Below are 25,977 nucleotides of genomic sequence, written 5' to 3' on the forward strand. Positions count from 1 at the left end.
GCCGCCTAATGACAAGAAAAAATATTGCAGGAAAACCTGTGTCCACTAGCTGCAAAAATAATGGTAAATGAGTCGCCAGAGATCGTCAATTATACGTGTGCATAGTTCGTTTGATACGCAATGGGTACACAACAATGGCAATAATCGAACGTTTGAGGCCGCTTAATCGTCTGACGAACATAACTTGTAGAAGTTGGGTAATCAGGACGTAATACGATACGTTTACGACCTTGTCAACAATCAGTCAAGAAATTCCCGCCAAGATAGGCCGTCCGCATTTTCCTTTCCAAGCCCTCTCTTTCCTTCACAACTACGCATTTGTTACCCTAGTTGGTAAAAAGACACAACACAACACAACATAGACAAAGTCTCCTTATTGTGACGTTTTCCTTTGAGCAAAACAGACCCTGTAGATGTAGAGCAAAGAATCAGTAGCCGAAACGCATAATTCAACAGCGCTGCCAAACGGCCAGAAAATATTACTGCAGGAGAACGACGTCCATCAGCGGCAAATCTAACTTGAACCGTTAGAGGTCCACATTGACACGTGCAAATCATCTATCATTCACACACAAAGGTAAACCTACAACAAGCTACGATTGAAAGTCTCAGCGACTCCTGACGTGAATCCTTGCCTTGACAGTTTGGTTGACATACCGCGACGTTATTCCAAAACAAGGTGACATTGTAATGCTAGTGAGGTTAAAAGTTGTAACCTTTGGCCTATTGTTTGTTTATCATCTGAAGGCAATCATGATGTGGCATGGATTTCGGAGCTTAGAGACAGCGTTTAAAGATTCTGCTCGAGCAAATTTGAAGCGAACAGGTATGATTCTATCGTATAACGTTCGACACAGTCAAGATCTGCTCTTACGTTTTCCTATCAGTTTTCTAACCATTTATCGATTAATCATTCAGTGTTAATCATGACCACCTGTGTTACAGGTGTACATGAACATAATTTACCCATATTGATGTTACCATATGAATACAGAATCACAGAACTTCTCGAACCTTTACACTGTGATTTCATTTTTCATCTATTTTTCCTTCATTGAGGACTAACAAGTACTTTTTGTGCACGCTAATATTAGGTTGAATGTAAATGTATATACAACACACACGATCGTACGAAGGGAGTGTCGTCAACTCTGAGAAGTAAGACATTGAGTTTTCAGTGCTATATATTCAAGCATGCTTCTTACCATAAACAGAAGTGCCCACGATCGGAACTGAGTTTTACAGACAAAGTTGACGGTCACACAACCATGTGGCTATGTTCGCCTGGTGATATTTGTGCCCACGAATACCTAGGCGATCGGCTGGCGTGGCGGATTTGCTGAGGACGGCTTGCCCTATGACTTGTTGGGAGGGCTTAGCCTGTCTGTTGATAGCAATGTACCCATGCGTTGGTTGGCAGCGGAAAATAAAAGAAACGAAAGTGTCTGTCTCTGTGTATTTGCGTACCACTTGCACTTGCACTTGCACACTAACAAACTAACAAGGGGGGCGAGTAGCAAACCTTCACGTGGTGCCCCCTGTTAATCCCTCGCGGGAGACCAATTGCTACGCAACGTGCTTCCTACTACACACTCCGACAAATCGACCTGTTTGAAACTCAGATTCGAATCAGCCTTGACCCGACAAATCGTTTCCTAGTTTACCTTAACGACTTAATCTGCCAAAACAAATTCGCCAGCGATATGTGAGAAGGGGGTCTCAGCTTTTAAAGGATGTCTCAGATTGACAATTATGGAAATGATACAAACCGGCCGCCATTAAAAGTTTGAACCAAAGTAGCAGAAACTATTTTTCGAATATCATTTTAAGCGGAATGAAGCACAAATAAAAGATGGATCCATTTCTAATTATAACGATTGTATCAATGTCGAGTTTGCGATTAGATCTGAAACTAGTCACGCATCCTAATCGTTAGGATGAAATTAACATCAGAAAAGACAAGTTCTTCAGGTGATTCTTATTAGTACTTCCCTCACAGGTGATCACAGGTGACCTGCATGACAATAAAGGCGATGCTTTAGTTACGAAGTTGTGAATCCGGAGAACGTTATTACGACTTCAGAAGGACGCCATCCAGCCTTTCATCTGGTACGTACCCTTTTACTTAGTTTTAGATGGTGGAAAAATGATTTTTATGCAATCGTTGTTATCATCAACATCTCTACCTGTGACGTTTGTAATTTAGCAACTTCAATTATGCTACTTTCATGCTTTCAAACTTCCAGTTCCTTACACCCGTAGTCCATCTGTTCTCACGAGATTACAAGGGAAGATTCGATCATGAGTTACAGCATGCTTAGGGCCCTCTGAGTTTCCCAGCTATCCTCTCTCTCTCTCTCTCTCTCTCTCTCTCTCTCTCTCTCTCTCTCTCTCTCTCTCTCTCTCTCTCATTGGACAATACTTGTGAGAATGTGGCTCGCTGTGTAGGATTATCTAAGAGACGCATTTTTGTCAGACCCGCAAACCCTAACTTCAGTATCATCTTGTAACATTGACAACTGTTGATGGCCTTTATCTAAAAACTGTTTTTTTATAGTTCATGAAGACGTTGTTCAAGTACAACCAGAGGAACCATTTCACATGGACCGGAGGAAGCCGTCGATGATGTCGGCAACAAGAACTTTACAATTTCTGAGAGAGAAACGTCGACAACACTAGGCACGAGTACAGAAACTCATAGTTTATTCACCGATCCGTAAAGGTTGTGTAAAAACAGTAAAGATACGGAACTAAACTGCTTCTTTTTCAATAGTGTATATGTTCTACAACTGGCGTTTCGTATGGTGAGGGTATTTCATATTATATTGTTCTTTACGTGGGTTCTGAATCTCTTATGTCTTGCAAATTGTTGATTGAAGCAAAAGCATTAAACATCGAGTCAGTCACCGACACCAAGGGCTTCTAGTCTTTATTGTGTTTATGACCGAATCTCAGTTACCATAGTGATTGATATATTCGGATTAATTACACTCACCTGTGTTACAGGTGTATATCAACATAATTTACCCAAATGGTGTTTTTAATGTCCAGACCACTAACGAAAGACGCATGGCGTTAAGGTAGTGTAAAAATTTGCGGGGGTGTAGGTGGGGCTGGGGCATAAAAGGTCGAATAACGATATACATTTGCATACAATATCAAAACTTGTATTGAGGGTAGGGCTAGAAGAGTTTGGGAAAATGAACTTATAATGACTAATTTTTGTAATTGTTTCGTATAATTCTCCCGTAATGCGGCATCGTGTTACGTGACGTCCAGCGACACAGCCTGGCGTGGCCAGACCGGCCTTGAGGGCACCGCGGAGGGCACCGCGGAGGGCCCTAGTTTTTTGAGACACTAAGTTCCCAGATAGAGAACTAGTGATCTCCTAAGCCATAGGACAGCTCAGCTCAGCCGTCCAAGGCTCGCACATGCCCGCCCACTTGGGCTGACATCTTCTCCCAGAAAGGGAGGCTGCCGTTCCATGACATGGAATGACATAACCAGGAGTTGTCATGGCAAGGGTCCCGTGTAGCTCTCTGTCACTTTCGTTTGTGGTCTGTTCGTGAAGATACTTTTAACGAATAACATTGTTCAACATTAGAGCTTTCAACAACAATAGTCTCTAAAATACTCTGTCAACTAGTCTTATTTTACTACAAAGTTACGAAGTTTCACCTATCGTTTATAAGGTTTAACGTTCATGTTTTACGATAAAATGTACCTATACGAATAAATTATGACAATAGAATTGCACCCCTTGCTCATTAGATCCAGCTGTAACTAATCAAATAACTAGTCTTTTCCATGTGTATGAATAGGACTCAACACAGACAGAGAGAATTATCATAAAACTTTATTGTACAACAACAGTTTTGACCCATACATGGCACGGTGAAGTAGAAGAAATACAAATGTAAGACTGACTTCACTGATAAGCAATACTAGATATTGTAACAACAACTAACATGTCCACGCTACATTCCTGATAGTTGAAAACTTTCATGTAGCACGACATACAATTTTGTATGACAAAATGTTGGGATCAGACGTAACAGCGAAGTTCTACATCAAAGGAAATAGCGAACATTTTACTGAAGTTACTCTCTTGTTGTGAAGCAGTAGCAAAACCATTTTACTGAACTGCTGAACTCTATTTCCTTTGATGAACTCAATTGCAATTTTCTCGTGTATTCCAAACTGTAGTAAAACGTGCATGTGTTGAGTCACGCAGTAGCGGCCTCTAGAGGAATTTCTAAAAAGTGCAACGACATGAGGACTTTCTGAATCCGACCTTCGCACTGTAGCTCACTCACGTAATTTACAGATCTTTAAGAAGCATCCATCTTAGCGGAATAGATAAGCGTTTTTCGATATCACGATTGTACACCATCACTTTCGAATTCAAGATGAGATCTAAATCTGGGCTCACGTCCGAACTCTTGTGATGACATTAACTACAGTAAAGAAAAGTTCTACAGTATTATAGTTACAATTACGTCCTTGCAAGATGGCTTTAAAACGCCCTTTATGTCTTCCGTTTTCTTACCAAGTGTGACAGGTACCTCCTTAAGGAACCGCTTCCATCTTAAGGTGACAGGTCCCACTGCGAAGAACCAGTCGCAGAAGGGGTTTGAGGTAAGCACAAAGATCAATCAGTGAGCGCGACGGATGCGTCATTGTCTCTTGTTGTTCCTGGAAACGTCTCTGCGGCGCTTTGGAACGTCACGTGGCGACACCGATCCCTCTGGAATGTCGCGTGGCGCTTTGGAACGTTCGATCATCTCATGACGTCATGTGGAACGTCCCTGTCCGGTCCAAGCTGTATTCATTATCACCTGGAGTAACGGCAAACATCACACTATGTCAGTTTTACATTTATGTGAATGAGAAATGTCGTCAATTCTTTCCACTAGTTATGGTTTCTGGAGAATATAAAAATCTCTGAAAATTCAGACCCGAAGGCTAAGTGCAGAAGAACAATCAATAAACACTACGTATGATATATATCAACAGAGGAGATGGAATAAAAGTGTCTAGTCTGCCATAGGTTTATCATAGTATATCTGTGAGAAGTTTTCAGTGGACTTGAAGAAAAAGCCTTATTACACCCACACATATAAAAACTGTGACGAATTGATATTCCAAACGGACGCGATATAATCTACTTTATCCGGATCTAACCAAGTCTACCCAGCGGATACTAGTACCCCGGACTTAGTGGCAGTAACAGAGTTATGGTCGGGATGGTGTCAGACAATCGGCTGGGTTCATTTCTAATGTTTGAAAATATCCAATTGTGACGCTTTACCGGGATTGGATGTCAGACCACATTTTTGTATCCAGACTTTGGGTTATGTAGAGAAAGTTAAAGGGGCAACCAGTGCAAGGTCAAGGATGACATTTTATGACTATCTTTGAAGAAACGTCACTTATGCCCGATCAGCTGTCTGATAACGATAAATGCTGACATGGCCGCTGCTACTCTTGTTACAAGATAGCTGCGCTAGCTGTAGGCATTCTACATGTCATTGGAAATAGATGACAGCAGAGAACTTCTTTGACAGGGATAATTTTACACCCCGTCCTCTTCTCGCTTCTATATTTCATTCTAAGACCCCAAGCTCAGCATTTGTGTGAGTGTATCATCGATAGAATGACTCTTGTTTTACCTGCACATGGCTACTTAAGCACCAATACTTCAGTAAGAACAATTAGGCACTCTCCCAGTCACACAGTGGCAGTAACAGAAGAAACCGACTACACCCAATCCCTTAGGGGCAACGTGCTTTGGACCATCCGTCTTCTCTGGGCATCATCGGTCTTATTTGTTGACTTGGTTTTATCGATTTTAACGGTGTTTAAACAGATGATTAATCACCAGGCACGGGGACAGTTTGTCATTCCGCATGCTTGTCGTTTTTTTATCTTTAACCAACAGGAAAAAGAGAACCATTGTAGAATGGAACCCATGGTCCTCAAATACTGTAGGAACATCCTCATTAAATAGCTTTAAGGAACGGTTGCAGTCAGATGTGCAGAAGATAGGTGTAACAGGCCGTTCAGTGTAACGTAACCAGCTGCTGCCGCGCCGCGTGCCTGCGAAGCTCGTGTGTTACGCCGAAAGGCGGTAATACTGGCTATATAGATACAGGTACAGAGGAAGACACAGAATAGTTTCTTAGCAGACGAGTAATGGGCTTCCTGTGCGTAATGGATATTCATCCATTTACCGGCTAGGTTGTCGTGTCAATTACGGCAGTATGTAAACATTGCACTGATAATTCATCACCAGGGACAGGTGCAATTCTTTTCACTTGTCGTTTCCTCTTGTCACATCGGGACAGTGAAAGACGAGGGAGGACATACTGTTTGTATGGGAGGCAGTGTCTTCCTACGTATTTATCTATTCTGGCTTTGTTGTCATCTAAATTACAGCGTGTTACACTCTACACCATTCTCTTAGCACCAGGGACAGGGACAGACCTACCGTTCGCTTGTCGTTCACCTCTTTCCCCAAAGACAAGACGCCGTGCATTTTTCTTGGTGCAATGTTCTTCGGAACCTTCATATTCTATAAGTCTTATTTACTGACTTGGTTGTTGCATGGATTACAAAAGTATTTAATCAATGCACCTAAATTCTAGCACCAACGACAAAGGACGGTTTGTCATACCGTCTGCGTTTTGTTATCTCTTTTATCATTGGGAAGACGCATGGCACTTCCTTTGTAAATGTGCCTCCTGCCCACATCCATCCATCTACGTGTATTTCCTGGCTTGGTTGTCGAATGGATTAAAAAAAGTGTTGAAACGATGCACCGATAGTTCAGCACCAGGGACAGGGACAATTTGCCATTCCGCTTTCTTGTCGCTTTCCTCTTTATGCTTGTAAACTTGCAGTGGAAAATCCCGTCTCGGTCTTACTGTCTCAAAAAAGGCGTCCGCTGCACAAAATCGAACTGTGAGGGATCATTATAATCAACCGTCTGTTCCGTATCACATACACACACACGCACTCCTCGTCTTGGCACCAGAGTACAAACCCGACCCTTTCCTCTAACTGAGCGACAACAAATGACCCCAAATGCAAGTTTCAAATCAGAGCTTCCTCCTAACGAAGCAGAAACAAATCGCCCCAAAGTCTTCCAATCTGTTTAAGCCGAGTCACTGCACATATGCACCTATCGTGTCTACACAATGAATCACAAATCGGACCCGTCCCTCTAACAAAGCACAAACAAATCGCCCCAAAGTCCACCAATTTGTGTTTTACGGTCCCAGGTAATCCGCTGAAAGGGACATGTGATCATTCATATTGTCTGATGAGTCTTTGTGCAGGAAGTGGCTCTTAGACATGTCACAACGTGCATATCCACGTACCTTCCGTGTCACTACGGCACATTACAAATCGGAACTTTTCCTCCTAACAAAGCAAAACAAATCGCCCCAAAGTCCTCCAATCTGTTTAAGCCTGACCACCGCACATACCCATCGTCGTGTCGCATCAGTAAATAAAAAAATCCGACCTTCCTCCTAACAAAGCAATAACAAATCGCCTCAAAGTCCTTCAATTTGTGTAATACGGCCATTCCACTGTCAAAATTGAACTAAAAGGATATATAATATTCCCCGTTGTCTGCTGATTCTTTGCGCAAGAACTGGATATAAGCCTGGTCACCGAACGTATCCAGCCCTCGCGTCGCATCAGTAAATTCCAAATCGGACCCTTCCCCCTAACAAAGCAGAAACAAATCGCCACAAAGTCCTTCAATTTGTGTAATACGGTCCTAGGTATTCCACTGTCCAAATTGAACTGTAAGGGACATAAAATTTCCCCCGTTGTCTGCTGATTCTTTGCGCAAGAACTGGATATAAGCCTGGTCTCCGAACATATCCAGCCCTCGCGTCGCAACAGTAAATAAGAAATCCTACCTTCTCCCTAACAAAGCAAAAACAAATCGCCCGAAAGTCCTCCAATCTGTCTAATCCTAGTCACCGCACATACCCACCTTTTGCGTCGACACAGTAAATTACAAAACGGACCCTTCCTCTTAACAAAGCAAAAACAAATCGCCCAAAAGTCCTCCAATCTGTCTAATCCTAGTCACCGCACATACTCACCTTTTGCGTCGCAACAGTAAATAAAAAATCCTACCTTCCCCCTAACAAAGCAAAAACAAATCGCCCCAAAGTCCTTCAATTTGTGTAATACGTTCCCGAGTAATCCGACACCGTCCGGTAATAGGGCGGAAGTGCCGCGGGGTGGAGCGACTTTCATCCCGAGAATACATCAACATGCAAACGGCACTACCCGGTCATTCACACAACTAAAGCCCCTGTCACACTTGAGCGTATGTACAAGCCAGCGTGAGTTGCGTATTAGCATGTTCTTGGTTTAGGTTTAAGTTTGCAGCCGAATAAGCGATTTCTAAGGTTCGATCACTAGGTTGCACAACCGTGGGTCAAAGCAGAAAACAGCTTTTTCCCCGCAAACCTTACTTAAACCAAAAGAATGTCAATGCGCAACTCACGCGCACTTGAATATACTTTTACGCACAAGTGTGACAGGGCCCTAAGGCCATGTTGATTTAACTATATGGATGACATCCGCGCACGCATCAATTTTCGTCCGATTCCAAAAATAAAAATAAAAGTTTTCCATCATACTGTAAATCGTACAAAGCAGCTGCAAAATGATATAATGATATATACCGTAAATTGCAACAAACAAATGTTGGAAAACTATTCTAATGTAGCAGAATGCCAAAATCAATTCCGAAGTCAAAGAAGAGGATGTGAAGAAATGAAAATGAAGAATTTATCATTCGCTATATCGCACTATTTGTGTTTAGTCATTTGCACAACCTTCCTGACCACGTAGATTTAATTATGAAGGAAAGTATTTTTATTTCTCAACTTTTATTATTCGCACGCTCGCATCAGTTTTGGGGTTCTCTGAGGATGTCATCCATATAATCAAATTAACATGGCCTAACAGCATACAGGGAAATTCCGCACGTTTCCAGCTCTCTGACTTCTATTACTATCCTTTTATCCCTTAGCTACACGAGCGTTCATCCAGGAAAAGCGCTAAGATGGTAATGGTAATGGTTTATTTCACAGAAGCATTTCGCAGCCTTTAGGCTGAATTGCACACTCCTTTCACATGAGTAAAAAATCGACTGTAGGCAATACAATTGATTAATATACAGCTGGGTAAAATCCTATACATAAAATTCACGGCCTTAAAGATTAAAAGTATTTTTTTTAAGTTCTATTGATATGATTAACAGCAATAGGATAATCTCAGCGTTTGTATTGCTTACTAGTCTTGAACATTTTACATTGGTATTTGGTCGTCGATACAATACATGATCATTTAACGAGATGTTAATGAATTAGCACATAAGCCACCTTCGTAAGTCAAACATCGATCCGTTACCGCATCGCTGGTTCTTAAACGTACAGAATACAAACTCGGAGTCTAGTGTGAACCAACTGAGAGCCTGTAGGATGCGCGCACACCGCAGGTTGAACACAGGGGTGCGGTTGTGATAATACCTCGGCAAGTCACATCACAGTGAACAGGATAGGCCTGCACGCCTCCTGGGCTAGCTCTGAGTTTCAAACTTAGTTCACATGGATGTTATTTCTTGGTTTTGATATTGTTCTTGGCTTGTATGCCTGTTTATTTGCCTGTTTCTTTGTCTGTGTGTGTGGGTTTGTGTGTGTCTTTGTCTGTGTGTGTGTCTATATATTATGTGTCCGTCCGTTCGTCTGTCTATTCCCGTCAGTGTGTGTGTGTGTGCGTGTCTGTGTGTGTGCGTGCGTTTATGTGTCTATGTGTGTTTCTGCGATTCCCGATAAATACACTTGAGTATTGCAATACGTCCTTAGTGCTGCTAGTTTCAAATGCGGAACTGAAATGGTCACAAAGCAGTATGGGTAAGGGGTCGAAGTCTGCCACCTCTGATTGCCTTGTCCGGAAACTGACCAGTCAGCAAGTCCAAGTTTATCAGCTGACTCCGAGATCGAGCCTGACATTGGCATTGAACTTCGTCAGTGAAGAGTTGAACAAACCCCCGTACACTCCACAAGATCAATAACACGCCAAGAAAGCGGATCTTTAAGAAGACTGATACCTCCCTGGCAGCGGGGCGTCTCAGGGGGCGCACCAAGACGCCTTTGAAGTTGATGGTGCAATCAGTCGTGCTGGCGAAGACGCCTGGCCAAGACGTCACGTGATCAGCTGTGACGTCATCGCCACGCTTTTAAAACAGCCGGAGTCGGAATGAGATCGACTGAGTCGGAAATCATCCCGCTGGAGGGTCGATAAGTTCTTACGTTCCTGCCGTGCAGCAGACCTGTACGTACACGGCATCAAATATCGCGGTGAGCTGTTCATGAGATTGCTCCAAACGGTGGTTAGACTCAGATATGAAGGCCGTAGGAGTGACAGGTTGTACTGTGTGATACAGCCAGCCGCCGCCGCTACGGTGTGCCTGCGAAGCTGGTGTGTTACACAGACAGGTGTTGGTGATACCGGCTGGACTGTACAGATACAGGCACAGAAACTGTGTAGCGGTCGATGGTTTCTTGTTTCGGTACGTCTGGAGGTTTAACGGCATGAGTGAGTTGGGGGTGGTACGTGGGAAGGCTCCGGACGGAGGCTGGCGGGAGAGGGCGCGCCGCCGTACGTGAAGAGACGCTCCAAGTTCAACATCAAGAGCGCAGATCTGGCAATGCCAAGGTAGGTAGAGCTTTTGTTTAGCGCTTTCTTGTGGCGCCCGCCAAAACGCCATCTAAAGAGATGCAATGTCGGTTATTTTTCTTTTACAAAATGCCAACTTCTTGTTAGGCAGAGATGTTTCAGGAATTATTTCATGGCGAATTAATGCAACTCAAAAACATAACGTACAAGGATAGATAAAACATCATCTGCACTGCAGTATGTACGTACTGCACACTTACTAGTATGTAGTATGGTAAACTAGAGACGGTCGTGCTGAATTTCAGCACGCACGTTTGTCTGCCCTGTACTGGTCTGCGTGTGTACAGCGTAGTTCATATGGCTTTAGTGCGCAGCGTATGCTTGTATAAATCAATGTTCTAGTTTATATCGTACAGTCGCGCCATATTTAGGGTCCTTAATGTACGACATCCCCATAACTGAGCTGGTTGGTAAACCTAAGACGGTCGTTTCTTTCCGCCCTGTGCCGGTCTGATTATCCATATGTAGTTCATATGGCTTTAGTACGCAGAGTATGCTTGTATAAACCAATGTTCTAGTTTATATCGCCCACTCGCGTCAGATTTGGGGGTCTCTAAGGTACGACACACACATAACTGAGCTGATTCGGCCTCGTTATCGACGATCAGATTTGCTGAAGACATCGCGGCGACACCCATATTTGTCACCCCCGTGTTCGATATATTTCACTTTCCATTTCATACCCTTGAGGAGGTTTACGCGCGTCTTAATCACGAGTTCCATCTTCCCTGCCTGCCTGCGCCCCGATAAGGACATCTTAAACCGTTAAGATGATTGATTACGCATTTACGATATCGCCGTCTTCTTAAACATGATCTAAAAGACGTTGCGATTGTGATCGCGCATCGACGCCAGTCTCAGGTGGATCGGAAATCAGAAAACAATGTAAAGAAAAAGAACCTTCAAGGGGGGGTGGATTTGCGGGAGTTAAGTTTTGAAGTATTTCAATTTTTTTTGTCAATTCTATGCTATAAGTCAGAAAAAGTATGATACTCAATGATGTATCAAACATACTTGAAAAGTTATGAATAGTTTATGATACAGACTAGTCGACTGGTCTCTGGGAATCTAGTCGGTAGGTCTCCGGGAATCTAGTCGGTAGGTCTCCGGGAATCTAGTCGGGAGGTCTCCGGGAATCTAGTCGGTAGGTCTCCGGGAATCTAGTCGGTAGGTCTGTGAGAATCTATCTAGTCGGTAGGTCTCCGGGAATCTAGTCGGTAGGTCTCCGGGAATCTAGCCGGGAGGTCTCCGGGAATCTAGTTGGGAGGTCTCCGGGAATCTAGCCGGGAGGTCTCCGGGAATCTAGCCGGGAGGTCTCCGGGAATCTAGTCGGGAGGTCTCCGGGAATCTAGTCGGGAGGTCTCCGGGAATCTAGTCGGGAGGTCTCCGGGAATCTAGTTGGGAGGTCTCCGGGAATCTAGTTGGGAGGTCTCCGGGAATCAAGTCGGTAGTTTTACGCGGATCTAGTTGGGAGGTTTGCGGTTCAGGCCCACCAATAAATCAGTGATCGAAGCCGCGTCCTCCGGGGCTTTGAGGTGGGGAAGAAATACGGCCCAATCTTTTCTCTGTCGAGAACTTTTAGATTGATCCAAGAATGGAGTACGTGCGCACAATCACAACAAAGCCCGGCGCTCAACTCATTATAAACTTCCAGCCTTAACAACATACCCCTACTAGCACAACTTTACCTTTACCTTTACCTAGTCCCATCCTCATGCCTGTGGGTCGGGGACTATGGTAGCCTCCAGTATCAGCCTCTTCCATTCCCCCCTGCCTCTGGCTCTGTGAGAACACTCTACCAGTGGTTTGCCCATCCAGTCTCGGATATCATCATCCCACCTCCTTCCTGGTTTTCCACGGCTCCACTCACCGTTGATGGTCCCTTATACAAGAACAAGTTTACCGGGGGCTAGATACGTCCTACTACCTTTGACCTAACACGGACGTCATATGGTCGTAAGTGGGTCATTGTTCTTGATGAAGGCCTTTTCTGTCGAAAACTTTAAGATTGCTCCGATAATGGAGTACGTGCGCGCCCACACAACAACGCCTAGCGCTGAACTTATCTTCAATCAAGCCTAACTGGAAGCTGAAGACTCTCAAGTAACTTTGACTCGTTACTAAAGCTACGTGTCTGTAAGTGCGCCATCAATCCTGAACAAGGCTTTTTCTGTTGAGAACAGTCAGATTAATCGAATAATAGAGTATTCGCCATTACAACAACGCATGGCTAGAAGTTCAAGTTTGGTGAGAAAAAGATGAAGAAAGTTGAACAAACAACAGGCGATCCGAAATCATTGATAATTGGGATCAATAAAAGGCTAATTAGAGATGTTGCAGACCACTAAAAGACTAGGTACCATTTCTACAGGAAGAATATCGTTGACGTTGGGCAACCAATGGACAACCAAACACCATTGCTCATTGATGTTGTAATCATCGAATACCATTGCAAAAACAACCGAAACATAATTGGACAACCTTGGAGGTTATTAAAGACAGTGAGACCATTGAATGCTCACTAGAAGAGCGCAAGCGTTCGGAAACCTGTGTAATGTTAAGACGCTCAGAGGTTTCTGGTCTCTATGGGATCCTAACTTAAGCCCTCAAACCGCTTCAAGACGTCCGCTTACGTCAGCAAGAAGACAAATGTGCACCTGGAGACAGCTGAAATGAGATATCATGCAAACATGAATCCGCACGTCGCCTCCTGCTTAGAGGAAGTTCTCTCTCAAGTTGAACGTGATGGAGCGGCGAGCTTACTGCGGGTTTGCATGCGGTAACCGGACCACAAGGGAGCGGGCAGAACATGTCCGGGACATCAAACAGCTATGAGCAGACTCGCCGACTTTTATAAACTACGGGATTCCGCACAGACGGCCGAAAACTGTCTGTCCAGCGGCTCAAAGACGAATCAAGTTTTAACACAACTGATTTATAGAAGAAACTGCCAGACTGTCGAGGTTTATAAACTGTAGGTAGTTTGCTGACGTGCGTCAAGTTCAAATGAAGACTTTGTTGGGATCGATGTGTTTCAGTCAGACAAAGCAGAGGCAATGTCCTCTGCTGCTATAACTTTATATTGAGAATGAAAGCTTGAAGAAGAGCCTGAATGTTAGATCAACACCGACTTTCTTATTTTCTCTGGCAGCTCAACTGAACAAATGCTGCGAAAGCAAAAGAAAACAAAACAAACAAAGCAAAATTAAGCGTTACGATCTCTTCCCCTAAGATCATCATGAAAATTACATCGTTATTTGTAAACTCGTCGAAGCATGCGCCGTTCATTAAATCACCTCGATTGGAGCATGAATCGTGACGTGGTTTGATTGATGTCGTCATCATTCTCTCATCAACGCTGCACACAAACTAATGACGTATTATTGGATCTCAGTGGCTTGCAACGGTGCATATTTAGTGGTCCCTTATATGCTGCTGATGATGCATTTTCACACAGTGTAAATTTTTGCACAAGAAACTCTGCAGGTTTTTGGAAATAAGTGAATGTTGAAAGCTGCCATAAAGTTTGCATCGTCAGGTGTAGTTCCATATATGGAGTGTTCGAAATCACGTGGCTGTGACGTAATTCTAATTCAGGGTCCGCCATGTTGGTGGTTTTAACACAAGGTCATTTTATGTGACTGTGGAGCGTTCAAAACATTTCTCATTCCTCAACTGTTTTTTTTCCAAATTAAGAGCATTAGACTCCTAATAACGTATAGTTGTTGAAACATTTTTTCAGTTAGCAATTTCTTCACAACAAACTCTACAAGTTCCATGTACGTGATGAGCATGGAAACGTCTCGGGGATGAGCCATGCTAGTCCTTAGCGGCCCCATATTTGGTTGTAATTCTACACCACGCGTTCTGTCCTTAGCGGCTCCATATACGGTTGTGATTCTACACCACGCGCGCTGTGCCAATCAGTGGAACACACAGGGTCAAGTGTCAACTTGTTAACGTAATTGCCCCACTTATGTTGACCCTTTTTTGACCCCCAGAACAGGACCGACAATTTCATGTAGCACTCAAGGTGGAAGGTGGGTAAAAAATGTATTTGTTCTTATCAAGAGACTAAAACAATGGAGGTAATTTGATCCCGGCTGAGTGCAGCGCCGCCTATAGGCCAGACGTTGCTCTGCAGCATGATAAGTCACACAGAAGTGTCGTTTGTTTCACACAAAGACATCGTTTGTAAAAAGCGATATCATAACGGAAAATGTCGCTCGACATAAAACCTGGCTAACTTCATCTGACAGAAAAACTTGACAACACTCTCGACTCGTTTTAGCCTTTCAAAAGAGGTCAAAACTTCCCTTTCAGGGGTCGCTCCTTTTCATTTCAAGTTGCCGCGGCAAAGATGAACTTCCTAATAGGATAGTTTGACACCATTGGATTTCTATCGCGCGGGGGTAATTCCTGCACAAAGGCGGGCAGCGTTACAGCTCATTTTCCGGCTCTCACTTCCGTAATCAGCTGCCGGAGATGAAACCAGCGCCTCTCGGTCTCCATTACCCCGCGTCAGGATCAATTCGCCGATAGCCGGCTGGAGCCGCACGGAAAGTGCGCGCCTGTCAAAAACTCTCGCCGCAGTTCCTAACGGCCGGCCCTGGAGGAGGCGTAATGGATTGGCGGGTGGAGTGGAAGGGACGGCGGCACGCCATTACGGACAGCGCGCAGGCACTCAGCGCTAAGGAGGTGACGCGCCTGGAGGGGAGCGGAGAGGAAAGCCCAACTCTCGCGTGAGTTTGTTCGTGAGGTCTCGCGAGAGTTCACGCATTGCACCATGGGGGGAACTTTGAGCACTCAGCGCTAAGGAGGTGACGCGCCTGGAGGGGAGCGGAGAGGAAAGCCCAACTCTCGAGTGAGTTTGCGCGTGAGGTCTCGCGAGAGTTCACGCGTTGCACCATTGGTAGAAGTTTGAGCACATAGCGTTGACTGGGCATCGCTTATAGTGGGGTTGACAAGAGAGGTGTGCAGAAAGTCTCGCGTGGATTTTCTCTTTAGGTCTCGCGAGGGTGTGCACTGCACCACGGAGATCGGTTTGAGCACTAAGCATTAGAAAAACGTCATGGACGTGTGCACAGCTTGCATCATTTTTAAAGTACAAAGAAGAGTAGACTTCATACAACCCTGAAACGCTCACACAGACCGATTACCTAGTGCTAATTCTGAACACTATCTCATAAAAAGTTTTTGCAGATTCTTCAATAAACACTAAAACACTTATCTACAAGTGCAGACCAAGATCAATGTGATCCCGGATGTTCACCTAAACCTCAAGGTCAGATGCATCACGAATCAGCTCCAGACGACGCCACGGCAGATCCATATATCGGATTCTGAAGTACGAGCAACTTTGTTGCTGGAAGTCTCGCGTGAGTTTGCTCTTGACGTCTCGCGAGAGTCCGCGCGTTGCACCATGGGGAGAACTTTCAGTGGGATGCAGAGCTAGCTAGTTGACGCTCCGTAGCTGGGAAATTACAGTTAAATCCGACTTCATGGTGACTTTATACTATTCTTCCGAGATTGACGTCAACTTTAAGGCTAGTGAAACAATGTGGTTCAAGTGCCACTTACTGGTCTTACAGTCTAGCTGGTCCAGACCTATTAGCCTTGTGGTAAGTACGTTGGGTTTGTGAGCTGGCGGTCCGGGTTCGATTCCCTGGAGCCAGAAGACTGTACTACTCGCCCCGTGCAGTAGTTCCCACACCCCGGGAATCGAACCCGGGCCTTGGCGGTGAGAGCGTCCAGAATCAAGGGGCGCACAAACCAACGCCAGCATGAAGTTCTTTCCTCCCGAATCCACCACAGAATGCCCAGACGATGCCGCAGTACAGATCCATATATCGGATTATTCAAGCGAAAATATTTACGGATGAAGGGATAAAAAAGATTAAATCTGTATCGATTCGGGCGTGATTTCACAAAAGCGAATCGATCCGAAGCTTTTGGCGGAAACAATTTCACGTCCCAAGTTGTTACTCATTCTGTCATTGATAACATCGCAAGTCCGGGAACGGACGAACTGGATACAGTGGATATATCAGGAAAGAGAAACAAACAAACTTGGTAAAAAAAGTTTATATTTTAGATAGAAATATCTGGAAAAATTAACGTCGAGTGACTGAGAGGCTAATCTAGCAAATACGAGATCGAATCCACGGACATCCTAGATCGTGAAGCCCGCTGGTTCGAACGGGGAGTCAGAGAAGCAATATATGAGAGGATGTACAACCCCGCCCTCAATAGGAAAGGGGGTCTACGCGTTGAACTTTCAGGCACCTGGGATAATGCACTACCCACCACCCCCACCCCGGACAAACAACATTTAGTTACTGTTTTACTGTACTAAAGCAACAGTAGCTAATTGAACCATTGGCATAAAACTTTGTCTTGAATTAATCTTCTTTTTTAAAATACTTCAAGACATCCTAAATTGTCTTAACCTCATTAACATTTCTATTCAGAGTTTTGGTATAAAACCTGGTGTTCTCAGTCCTATCGTTAGTCACTGACGAAAGACACCGGATGTTGTCTGAAACGTCTGACTGTTTCAAAATCTTATCCAGTTGCTTGAGTAACTATTTTTGACGAGATCGACAGGTGATGGGGTCGATTCCTGGCATTCCCGGCACTGTACCCTTTGTTGCGTCAATAAAACGTCATTGTTGCCTCACCTAAGGACGTAACTTTGTTTGTAGTTTGTTCAACTAAAAAAAGCTGTGGAAAGTTGCTCAAAACATGGCAAGGATTTGGCTTTGTGTAGATTCCCTGATGGCTGATTTGAATACGTCATTTCTGTTATTGTCACGTTCACATTAACTAAAAGCACCTATGTTGCACACCACTGAAATTTTGGTAGCGAAATATCAACTTCTACTTACATCACATTATTGTGGTTGTATATATACATACACCGACCAGTTTCCAGTCTACATGTTTATTGTATACCTGTTATGTGGCGCCACTAGCATATGCAATTTGCTTCAGTACGGTACCATTGTGTATTACTTGTATCTTGTTTTTTGTGTGTTTTGCAATTAGAAAAGAAAGATGTTATACTACCTCGCGAGCAAAACACTCCGTGAATGACAACATTTCTAAGACACATGCATAATACAGACCCGACCATGTTATTCTTTGTATATTTGTCAAGTTGTCCGCTAACATTTGCTTGATCATGGCATCACTGTGTATAACATGTATCTTTTTCTGTATATTGTAAAAAAAGACAGATATTTGACAACCTCGCGAGCCAAACACTCCGTGAATGACAACATTTCTGAGACACATGCACAATGCAGACCCGACCTACTCACCCATCCGAGTCGGTTTCTTATCGATTTTTCCCTCCCGAGAAGCGCCCGGCGATGAATTAATCGTCTGCGAGTATATTTGAGACAAGGACGAAATGCTCCACGCGAGGATAGGTCAAAACAAACTGATCCAAATCCGCCTGAAAAATTGCGCCCCGCTCCTTATATGGAGATGGAGGACACCCGGTGTCGCACCCCCATTTCACGCCATGTCCTTTTATGGACGAGACTCCAATAGCAGCATTTCTGACGGATAGGGGGGGAGAATTGTTCTGACGGCTGTCGTTTGTTTCCCTGCCCCGGGCTTTTGGACCGTGGTGGTTTAGCGGCTAGAATATTTTATGGGAACATCTTAAATGTGGCAGTTGTAGGATATATCACGGTGTTTCATTTCACACTGCTGGCTGAAATACAACGCTTTATTTCAAGCGGCCATCCTGGCAAAGCGATGTGACTTGCGCTCGGTTTTGGACCGTGTAACAATGATCACTGAAAGTCTGGAAATGTAAATTCTCGGACTTTGATTCAAACTGAAAATTTCTTCAAGCATGCAAGTTGTGGCACAAATAAATGTATACCACCCCGGTACAGATAGTACAGCAGACTTAAATGGGTAAATGTGCTTTTCCCAACGACTTGTTGGACATGGTGTCCGTGAACAAGTTGAAATATAACGTTCATGTTAAAACATGGTTCTTTTCAAATTTCGAGGAAAACAACCACAACAACTTTCTACATCCCAAAAGTCAAAGGAAATTTCTAACGACTTGCCAGTGAATTGTAGACATACAGGGCTTTTGCTATTCACACTTTCCAGGGTGAACCCCTACTGTTATACGTGTGGTGGGCTCTTTAACGTACTCGAGGCGTGGCTCTGCTCAAAGACTGACGGGACCTCCGGCTTCCCTGCATGCGCGAGTATTGATACCGCCTCCCACACTCTAAACATGCACATCATTCACGCCTGCTCACAAAGGAATCATTAGTGCCACCGTCGCACAGATCTAAAGTGGGTTTACGGAAGTGAACACACCAGCGTCTCTCTAAGCTGCCATACCCGTGAACTTGGACTCTAAGCAGTGATAACCGTGAACTTGGACTCTAAGCAGCGAAAACCGTGAACTTGGACACTAAGCTGCCATACCCGTGAACTTGGACTCTAAGCTGCCATACCCGTGAACTTGGACTCTAAGCTGCCATACCCGTGAACTTGGACTCTAAGCTGCCATACACGTGAACTTGGACTCTAAGCTGCCATACCCGTGAACTTGGACTCTAAGCTGCCATACCCGTGAACTTGGACTCTAAGCTGCCATACCCGTGAACTTGGACTCTAAGCTGCCATACCCGTGAACTTGGACTCTAAGCTGCCATACTCGTGAACTTGGACTCTAAGCTGCGCTAACCGTGAACTTGGAACCCTCGTCTCTTCTCCTCCAGAAAGACACGAACGAACAATTTCCCCAGATCGCCTCCGGTGTGGATTTATGCAGTGCGATGCGTTCATGATCTCCTTAGCTTGGAAGGTCGCTGATTCTGAATCGCGTATTGAATGATACATGTATCTTTGATATACCCTATGCGTTCAGTCGGGTGCAGTGATATGGTAATAGTGTAGCAGAGAATGTGTCAATGTATCCGTTATTGCGGTTGCATTTAGTAGCGAACTGCTTGTACATGACATGTGACAAACATGCGAAAAAGAGATGTCAGACTTCACTTCTTGAAGACCTCGGGAGGTCCCTGATTCTGAATCGCGTATTGAATGATACATGTATCTTTGATATACCCTATGCGTTCAGTCTGGTGCAGTGATGTAGCGACAGTGTAGCAGAGAACGTGTCAATGTATCTGTTCTTATGGTTGCATTAAGTGGCAAACTGCTTGTATCTGACATGTGACAAACATGCGAATAGGAGAAAGCAGACTTCTCACTTCTTGAAGATTTTGGAAGGTCCCTGATTCTGAATCACGTATTGAATGATACATGTATCTTTGATATACCCTATGTGTTCAGTCGGGTGCAGGGATATCATCGATGTAGCAATAGGGTAGACGTGACACGCGTTTCTTGTGTCAATATAGTATCCATTGTTACAGTTGTAAACAGTGTAGCGAACCTCTTGTACATATGATAAACAAGGCAATAACACAGGGCAGGCTTCTCTTCTCGAATATCTTGAAATTTCGCTGGTTCTAAAGTAGACATGGAATGATACATGTTCCTACGACGTATCCTACGTGTTCAGTCGGGTGTGGGGATGTTGTAATATTGCAGACACATGTTTCTTGTGTCAATATAATATCCATTATCACAGTCGCGTCCAGTGTAGCGAAATTCTCGTACTTGCGACAAGCAGGGCAATCAGAGATGGCAGATTTCGCCATCTTACCAAAGAATTTTTTAAAGAATTTTTTATTATTTTTTTTAATTTTTTATTGGTCAGAAATTACTCGCAATGGCAGCCTTTCTAGCGCTGAATTGATGCAGGGTTTACAGGTTTCACATAATACACAACATATACATATCTTATCCACTCGCATTATGTGGAATTGTCGCAAGGGTCTGGGCGGCTGCCATTCGGCGCCACCAGGTGACCTCAATACGACCTTCCCCAACCGAAGTCAGGTACCCATTTTCACCTGGGTGGAGTGAGGAAAGTCGTGTAAAGAGCCTTTCCCAAGGGCACAAGATCGGTGACATGACATGTACAGGATTCGAACTCGGGACCTTTTGGTTCTGAGCCGAACGCTCTGCCGTTGCGCCACACGACCCCACTTATGTGTGTAAGATATATATATCGATGCTTTGCGGCCCTTCCAGTTTCACAGACAAAATAGCAGCGCTGAGGATGTACTGCAATCTAAGATACATTTTGAAATATGAAATATGAAAAAAGCATCTGAATTGAGAGATAGGCTCCTTTCAAAGAGGAGTTGAGAACATCTTTTCGATGGCTGTCACTGCCAAGCTAGCTTCGGCAAAACCGGCAAGTCACCGTAAAGCCCTTGTCAAAACTGCTCTTAAATGTCACAATTGCTATGACACTGTAAGAGAATTAACAAATGTGTTGTAAAGCACTTACAAAACGAGTTTCACACTTCTCTTTTCGCGCTCTTCAATCAGATTTGTGGTCTCCAAACTGATGTCACCCATAAAATCCCGATGTTACGGCCTCAACATTAAAAATACAGAACCAGGAGTCCGTGAAATTATCCTTAATGCGCGGTGAATGTCAGCGGGTTGTTCAGGTTTATAGTGTCGGTAGAATTAACTCGGGGCGGGGGCGTATCGATTTTGCAATGCGTATATTTACTAGTATTCCCTCACATGGCTCGTAAAGTACCTTTCTTCTTCTTTCGTAATGTACTGAGGAAAACAAAAGAAAAGAAAAGGAAAGTGATCTCGATCCAGTTTAGCTCACTGAAGAGCTCCTCTTCCACTGGTTGTGACAGGAAGACAGACGCCATGTACAGTATTTACAGGTTCATTGTACCGGGAAATTCCCCTAGCTCTTTTCGACAAGCACAATGAACAGTGGACCACGGCTTAACGTCCCGTCCTAAGGACTGCAACCCTTTCCGGTAGCGTGCATGTCGAGTGAGCGGCACAGTCGGGATCGGACTCACGGCTTCTGGTTCCAGAGGCAAGATCCCTGAAATCAGAGCATTCCATTGTAGGAGTGTGTATGGAAGGGGTGGTGTCAATCTTGTAATTAACGTTATTGTTATGACCACCTGTTGATTACGACGTCTTGACATTTTACGACACCCGAACGTCCAGGCTTTCCCAGCCGGTTTACGACACCATTCTCAAGAACACAGCCGCGGATCGATATCTATTGATTCCCGATACCGTCCTGTCGGCCGAGGTAATAACCGGGTGTAGTGGTGCTCCGACGCCGAACCTTATTTCCGGCTGCTCCGTGTGGTCCAAGGATAAGAGGGAAAAGACTCTCTAGAGAAATTAAGAAGAAAACAGGCCCGGAAATCCCGCATTTCCGTCTCGGAATTAGTCTTGACCTTGAGAAAGTCGAAGCTTCATCAATTCAACTTCAGCTACCCACTCTATCGTCAGAGTTAGGCGGCGGTTGCTCAAGCTAGTGGTATCATAGCAACAACCCTTTCCAGGAAGGCCCGCCGATCCAGACCCCGGAAGATTAAGAAATTTAATGTTGTCTTCCTACATCTTCTTGGAGATTCGGTTAGGCTAAATTTCCTGACTTTCCTCATTACTTCAGTTGACTTCATTATCTGCTTTCGTTGTCTCTGCGAAAAAGTTTTTTTGCCGTGAACCGCGAGGATCGATCGATTTGACTGGCAGACTGAAGCTAAATTTGTTTTCTCTGTTTAAAAAAGACTTCCTTCCTTCCTTCTTTTCTTCCTTCCTCTCCTTCCTTCCTCCCTACAATCTTCATTCCTCCCTCCCTTCCTCCCTCCCTTCCTCCCTCCTTCCTTCCCTCCCTCCTTCCTTCCTTCCTTCCTTCCTTCCTTCCTTCCTTCCTTCCTTCCTTCCTTCCTTCCTTCCTTCCTTCCTTCCTTCCTTCCTTCCTTCCTTCCTTCCTTCCTCCCTTCCTTCCTCCCTTCCTCCCCTCTTTCTTTCTTTCTTTCTTTCTTTCTTTCTTTCTTTCTTTCCTTCTTTCTTTCTTTCCTTCTTCTTCCCCTCCTTCAGTTCTCCTCGCGTCCCTCCTTTCCCTCTCTTCTATCCATTTCATCGCCTTCCTTCCATCTTACCTGTCTCCCACGGCCTGTTCCATGCATGACATATCAGACCACCTTGGTGAAAAATACTTCATCTCGACTCGGATTAGCGGCAAATAAAGTATTTATTGCTTTCGCTGTAAAATACATCAGTGTGGCCCTGACCCAAATAGAGTGCTGTATTTATAGCCCAAGAGCGGGGCAAAGAACGTGAAGAAAACGTAGGAACATAAAATGATGAGCTCAGCATTTTGTATCAACTCAAGCATTTTGTATAACTCAAGTATTTCACATAAAAAAAAAATCATCTCATTAGCTGAACTTTTTCGATGTGAAAAACTTGAGTTTCAATTACCAATTGAATGCTCGGATATAACGTATGATGTTCCTTCAGCTAAAAGCTATTCTTCGTCCGTCTTGTGTCTTGAAAAATAGAACAAATTGCGAAATATCGATAATCATTTTTCATATAAAACGTATCCAATACGTCAAATGAGACAGCCACATGCATGTACGAGCTTTTACGTGGCACACAGAAACGCCCTATGATTAGTTTCTTTGTATCCACTTGACTGTTTGCATGTATGGATGTAGCAGACCTCACGGAAGTCGCTGTACTTTTATTTTGTCAATAAAGATGTCTGTATAAGATGTATCCAATACGTCAAATGAGACGGCTGCAACGTGATTTACGACCATGCTTAGAACCGTAGCACATAGAAACCCCCGTTATTGCGTTCTTTTATGGTCTAATTTTCCGAGTTGAGCCCAGAGTAGATCAGACACGTCCGGGCAGTCGGTTGGGGAGGATTTATGAAGGCGAACCTTTGTACTAGTTGGCTTTGCGCCAGGCGTCTTCTGAAGAAGTTATTAAACATCGGCAATAAGTCATCCCCCTACTTTATGAGGAAATGAGAAACTCTTCCCCGTGTTGGTAGGATAGCCGGGATTCCCGGAACAGGTCCGGGCTGTTGATATTCTCAGAGCAGATCATGACAACAAGCGTTTCCGGAATAGATCATGACAACAAGCGTTTCCGGAATAGATCATGACAACAAGCGTTTCCGGAATAGATCATGACAACAAGCGTTTCAGGAATAGATCTGGATGGCCAGCGGTCCCGGAACAGATCCGGATAGCCCGCATTCCCGTAACAGATCCGGACAGCCCGCATTCCCGGAACAGATCCGGATAGCCCACATTCCCGGAACAAATCCGGATAGCCCACATTCCCGGAACAGATCCGGATAGCCCGCATTCCGGGAACAGATCCGGATAGCCCGCATTCCGGGAACAGATCCGGATAGCCCGCATTCCGGGAACAGATCCGGATAGCCCGCATTCCGGGAACAGATCCGGATGGCCCGCATTCCGGGAACAGATCCGGATAGCCCGCAAACCCCGGAACAGATCCGGATAGCCCGCATTCCAGGAACAGATCCGGGTAGCCCGCATTCCAGGAACAGATCCGGATGGCCCACATATTACTGGAACAATTCCGGATTTGCATCATTCCGGTAGAGCTTGTGTTTGCGAACCCTTTGTACGAGTTTGCAGTAGGCCAGGTATTGTCCAACGGGCTTCTTTAAGACATGCTATACGTCTTGGACCGACTTCTTCCCTGCGGGGATGACGGTTCTGTTTCCTTCAAGACATCCGTATTCATAAGGAGGTCACATTGGCCGTGCGCTAAGAGTCTTCTCAAGAGGCCATCAGACACAGCCAATATGTCTTAGACCCACTTCTTCCCCGTGCAGGTTGATCGGCATGGCTCCTTTGAGGTGTCTTAATGAGATAGAAGATTGCTTCTCATTTATGAAGACTTGTTATGTTTTGGCAGTTCGGTTCGAGTTCGTATTCCCGGAACACATGCGAATAGTTCTCATTCCCGGAACACATGCGAATAGTTCTCATTCCCGGAACAGATGCGAATAGTTCTCATTCCCGGAACACATGCGAATAGTTCTCATTCCCGGAACAGATGCGAATAGTTCTCATTCCCGGAACAGATGCGAATAGTTCTCATTCCCGGAACACATGCGAATAGTTCTCATTCCCGGAACACATGCGAATAGTTCTCATTCCCGGAACAGATGCGAATAGTTCTCATTCCCGGAACACATGCGAATAGTTCTCATTCCCGGAACACATGCGAATAGTTCTCATTCCCGGAACACATGCGAATAGTTCTCATTCCCGGAACAGATGCGAATAGTTCTCATTCCCGGAACACATGCGAATAGTTCTCATTCCCGGAACACATGCGAATAGTTCTCATTCCCGGAACAGATGCGAATAGTTCTCATTCCAGGAACACATGCGAATAGTTCTCATTCCCGGAACACATGCGAATAGTTCTCATTCCCGGAACACATGCGAATAGTTCTCATTCCCGGAACAGATGCGAATAGTTCTCATTCCCGGAACACATGCGAATAGTTCTCATTCCCGGAACAGATGCGAATAGTTCTCATTCCCGGAACAGATGCGAATAGTTCTCATTCCCGGAACAGATGCGAATAGTTCTCATTCCCGGAACACATGCGAATAGTTCTCATTCCCGGAACACATGCGAATAGTTCTCATTCCAGGAACACATGCGAATAGTTCTCATTCCAGGAACACATGCGAATAGTTCTCATTTCAGGAACACATGCGAATAGTTCTCATTCCCGGAACACATGCGAATGACCAGTATGTTTTTGCGAACCTCTGATACGAGTTGGCAATGACAGTGCGCCAGACATTGTCTCGAGAGGCTATAAGGGATTGTCTATATGTCATCTCCGTTTTACATGTACTTGTAATTAGCCTACGGGAAGGAACTTGTGATAAACGTATCATTATGTCTTATACCAACGTCTTCCCGTGGAGCCTGATCGTTCCGGCTCCTTGGATACGACAAATGGCTTTCCGCATGAAGACTTGTAGTGTGTTTGTTGTTAAAGCTGTCATTTAAACTTACGAAAGTAAATTTTCATGAGTTTCATATGTTATCTATGTACCAGTGAATGCCATACTTTGTACCTTGTACAATTGTTGTGCAATAAAGTTACTATAATGTTATGAACTTCAGATTCTCTGGACGGATGGGGTGAAATTTGTTTTCGTCCCAACAAGCAAAGTAACGTTCCTGGATGGGAGCTGGTTTGCCGTCACGTGGTCAGCCCCGGTTTGCCGTCAC

The 25,977-nt window shown here is 44.5% G+C and overlaps 1 protein-coding gene across 1 annotated transcript in view; it reads left to right on the forward strand.

Annotated features, from left to right (window-relative positions):
* The first annotated feature begins 10,606 nt into the window (after positions 1-10,606).
* LOC136444890 (protein turtle homolog B-like) overlaps positions 10,607-25,977 on the forward strand; it is a 145,827-nt gene continuing 130,456 nt past the window's right edge. The window contains exon 1 of the mRNA XM_066442647.1: positions 10,607-10,752. The gene's annotated coding sequence lies outside the window, so the exon portion shown is untranslated. The remainder of the gene's footprint in view (positions 10,753-25,977) is intronic.

Source organism: Branchiostoma lanceolatum, chromosome 11 (genome assembly GCF_035083965.1).
Source record: "Branchiostoma lanceolatum isolate klBraLanc5 chromosome 11, klBraLanc5.hap2, whole genome shotgun sequence".
NCBI classification, from domain to species: domain Eukaryota; kingdom Metazoa; phylum Chordata; class Leptocardii; order Amphioxiformes; family Branchiostomatidae; genus Branchiostoma; species Branchiostoma lanceolatum.